General features: G+C 33.2%; 1 protein-coding gene across 7 annotated transcripts in view; it reads right to left on the bottom strand.

The window, feature by feature from the left end:
- LOC106873878 (uncharacterized) overlaps positions 1-4,714 on the bottom strand; it is a 375,863-nt gene that overhangs the window by 111,628 nt on the left and 259,521 nt on the right. Inside the window, exon 5 of one of the 7 annotated variants that reach the window (XM_052975054.1) lies at positions 4,348-4,437. The exons of the other annotated variants lie outside the window; for them this stretch is intronic. The gene's annotated coding sequence lies outside the window, so the exon portion shown is untranslated. The remainder of the gene's footprint in view (positions 1-4,347; positions 4,438-4,714) is intronic. 7 annotated transcript variants of the gene reach the window in all.

Raw genomic sequence — 4,714 nt, 5'->3', positions numbered from 1 at the left:
CTACTACTACTACTACTACTACTACTACTACTACTACTACTACTACTACTACTACTACTACTACTACTACTACTACCATTATGATGATTCTTATTATTATTGCTGTTCTTATGATCAACATCATAATATGCTAAAAATATGTACAGTGCTATCCGGCAAGTTTGCTTAATCTCATGCATGAATCTCTTTTCTATTAAGTCAATCTATAACTTCTCTATAACAGTGTTATATACATACATGCATTCACACACACACACACACACCTACACACACACACACACACACACACACACATATATATATATATATATATATGCATCCGCGTGTATACACATACTACATAGACACATAGACTCGCCCACATATATGTATGTAGGCGTATATGCATGCATATCTACAAGAATGCCTCTTGGCATACATATAAATGTCGTACGAATGCATACAAATATAAATGTTTTTGAAATGCGTATATTCAAATTGAATTGTTTAATGCTAACGATTCCGGTGTGAATGTTTCTTGAGTCAGCTTTTGTGTATGCTAATTTTCCCCACTTATGAATATTGTTCTAAAGTTCGTCAACGCAGTTTGTATTTACATACACATAAGTAGCCATTTTGAGAGGTAATTCCGACTTGTTCTTCGCTCAAATGCTACTTCTATATACGCTTAATATCGATATTATAACCAATAAAAGTTGTCCCATGTCAATTGATGTGTTATTTGATAAACGCTTGTCCTGAATACAATTACAAACTGAAGAATAATATAATTACAAGAATAAACGGTAAGCGAAATTATTGAATTCAACTTCGGTGACAATTCTATCACAGGGCAGAATATAAATGAATGTGCGCCGTTTACAAAAGAATATCTTTTAAATTTCCTCCCATGTTTATATTTATTCGAATGTAACCAATAAGAGACGCTTATAAACAATGACAAGGATATGCACATTCATCTAATCAGTATACAATTGCCCCTAGAAAAGACTTAAGAGTACAATCGACATATGTGGATGTGATCTGCGTTGATGATAATCTTCTCGCAAGTTTTTCAATTTCTAGCTATCAGTTTAGAAATCGTGTTCTTTATTCTTGTAGTTAGTTACGCGGCTGCTATTATATTTCATCAGATAAACAGAACAAATGGATTTTCACGGAAAAATCTATTGGGATTTCGTCTAGTAAAAATTCTATGTTGGCCACAAAGTCAAAATGTGAATAATCAGAGAAGCCGATAGGAGTAAATGACATATATACACACACACAATAACATACAGACACACATACACAAATACAAACGCACACATATAGACATACACATATGTGTATGCACAGATGTACATATATATAAATGTGTGGCTTTATGCATATATATATATATATATATTTGAAAATCCTACACGACTAGGTGAAAAGCGCTTTATTTAATATGTGACATTATATATATATTATATTATATATATATTATATATATATTATTTAATATGTGACATTAATAAAAATCTGTAAATGTACAAAGATCCAGATTTCTGAGTACCTTAAATTTTTTTCTATATACTTTCTGTACATCACCTTCAAACCTTCAAATATATATAAATATATATATATACAGACATAAATTTATTTCTGAAACGCGTGATAATGCTATAAATAGCGAGATCAGGATAAATTATCCATTTATTGCAAAAAAATACGTTACTGGCCAGCCATGAGACTCGAACTCACATCTCTGTGATTACGCGTGAAGTGTTTTACCATTAAACTAAACTGTTCAGCAACGAATTCTTCTGCAATTTTTGAACTTATAAATTTAGATTCATAAGACGCTAACGTTAAATTCAACTTTACGATGAAAGTAAACAAAGTTTATTCTTTTTTTTAGAAGCGTTGAGATGTATTGTAAGACAGAAATAAATTTATTTCTCAAACGCGTGATAATGCTATAAATAGCGAGATCAGGATAAATTATCATTTAAGACATACGTTTCGGGTTTGCCTAATATATAACAAGCAGCGCATCGAGTGGGTAAACTTTCCTCAGTTGCTTTAAATGAGGAAGTTTTATGTAATGGATGCATTGCTTATAATATATTACACAAGCCTGAACCGTTTGTATTAAATGACTCCAAAATACCACGATTTGATTCGACTTCATTTCTTCGTATACACACATAAATTACCTTCATACATAAATGCATACACATACACTCATACAGACACTTATACACATGATCACACGCACACACATACACACACAACACACACACACACACACCCACAAACACCCACCCACATATGCACGTGTGTGTGTCTGTGTCTCTGTGGGTTTGTGTATGTGTATAGGGAGAAACGAGGAGGGGTTTAATAGCAAACATAATCGGGAAATCAAAAAGAAAAGTCGGAATAAATAACATACATATCTACTGTGCTATAACGATGAAAGTTTACACACTCTATAGAAATTTCATACAGTGATTCTGTAAAAGTCACCAGAACGTGATGTTACTGACAGTTCATGCATTGTTGGCCGTTCACCACCATGTAAAGTTTCACTATTGTTATTTAGAAATATGTCAAACGTTGTACGGCAAAATAGATTTTATGAATACATAGATTATTTTTCTCTTATTGTTTATTCCTTTGATGATAATTTCAACGTATATAAAGCTACGTTTATTTAAATGTTAAAAGGTCTAAAAAGGCCTATAAGGAGAAGAAGAAGAAGAAGAATGGCAAAGAAAAAAAGAAATGTAATAAAACAATACACAAACAATTTCCACAGCTAAAACAACAAAAGTACCACTGCAAGAAAAAAAAAAAGCAACAAGCGTAGTATCATCATCATCATCATCATCATCATCATCATCGTCTTCATCATCATCATCAGCATCATCATCATTATCACATTCAGCATCATCATCATCATCATCATCATCACAAAGCAGCGAGCTGACAAAATCGTTAAACACGCCGGGCAAAAATACTTAGCACTATTTCGTCTGCCGCTACATTCTGAGTTCAAATTTCACCGAGGTCGACTTTGCCTTTCATCCTTTCAGGATCGAGAAATTAAGCACCAGTGAAACAATGGGGTCGATGTTTTTGACTTTTCCTCTCCACTAAAATTTATGGCCTTGTGCATTTAGTAGAAAACAGGTAAAAAAAAAAAAAGAAAGCAAAGAAAATGAAGGGAAAAAAGGAGAACATTCACAGTGACAATGCCGTTCTCAATACGTTTGCATTTCTTGCATTGATGGTAAACCAGGGAACATCCACAATAAATTTTCAGTTACATTTTTGAGCATTCCAAGTGCCATCCAAGATCAATTACACATTTATTGAAACCCTCTGCTTGACCTCTATCAACAAGTGAGAGCGAGGAAGTAGTAAGAAGCAGTCTGAAACATTGCATTTATTTCCAGCATGCTCTGCCAGAAAAATAGAGAAGGAAAAAAACAGGGAGATAATCTTGAAATAGAATACTAACGATCGCACACGTTCAAGCTGCGAAACTGCTATCGAGTTAAGCATCCACGTCACCCAAATATGGACACTCTACTAACATGCATTGAATGCCTTCTCTAGTTCCATTTGTAAGTACGTATACACACCCACACACGTAGTATCAAACACATATTCCAACACAGAAACATACATGAAAATGCATATATATACATGTGTGTGCTTGTCTGTGTGTGTATGTACCTGGCATTTGGAAACTGAAGAATTCCTACATTATCCTTATTGAAGACATCCAAATAGGAGAAGAAAAAGCAAAAATGGTAACGGGCCCATACGTGATTGTGTTTGTCTGTGTGTGTATGTACCTGCTTGTGCAATTGTAGTTATATGTATGTTTGTGTGTATAAACGCGGTGTGTGTGTGAAACTGTTATCTCAAAGAAATAAGAGTACCCTTAAATGTACAGGTACTGGATATCAGAAAGTATGAAGGTATTATGAAAGAAACCGTAACTAACAACAGAAGAGAAATAAAAACACGTTAAACATACGACATAGAAAGAGAAACTAACAAATTGAATGTACAATATACGAAGAATTGATGGCATTTGGAAACTGAAGAATTCTTACATTATCCTTATTGAAGACATCCAAATAGGAGAAAAAAAATGCAAAAATGAGCATCGAATGGTAACGGGCCCATACGTGATTCAATAATATTACCAGAAAATGTCAGAACTAATATAAACATACAGCAAGAGGGATCTAATTGAAATTATCTCAATCCACAAGAAGAAAAAAAAGTGTCACGTTCAGCTTCAATGCCAATAATAAGAACGTAAAAGAACCTTATGAATCGAAAGAATCAGGCATTGAAACATACCTTTGATCATCTGATAAAGCTATCAACGTTGAACATTCCCAGCTAAACCACATGGAATTAAAAGCACCCATGCCGAAAATGAATTTCCGCCTATAAAAACAATGAAGTAATAAAATTATCTATGAGGTATTTGAAAAGAATCAAAGCGCAAATATGTCGATTTATCACATATAAAAGCTATTTATCGTGCTACATGTACACTGCTATATTGAACGTCAGAATATGTAAGTGTATATCCATAATGTAGTATTTGTGGAAGGACTGGTGATAATGTAATATGTTTATAAAAAAAAAGAGAGGAGATATTGACATAAAAAATGCCCTTCTAAGTTTTGTAAGGTATACGTTACGAAGAATAATATATATA

This window comes from Octopus bimaculoides, chromosome 20 (assembly GCF_001194135.2).
Source record: "Octopus bimaculoides isolate UCB-OBI-ISO-001 chromosome 20, ASM119413v2, whole genome shotgun sequence".
Lineage (NCBI taxonomy): Eukaryota > Metazoa > Mollusca > Cephalopoda > Octopoda > Octopodidae > Octopus > Octopus bimaculoides.
Note: the sequence above shows the minus strand (reverse complement) of the source record. Positions and strands in the feature narration are given on the sequence as shown.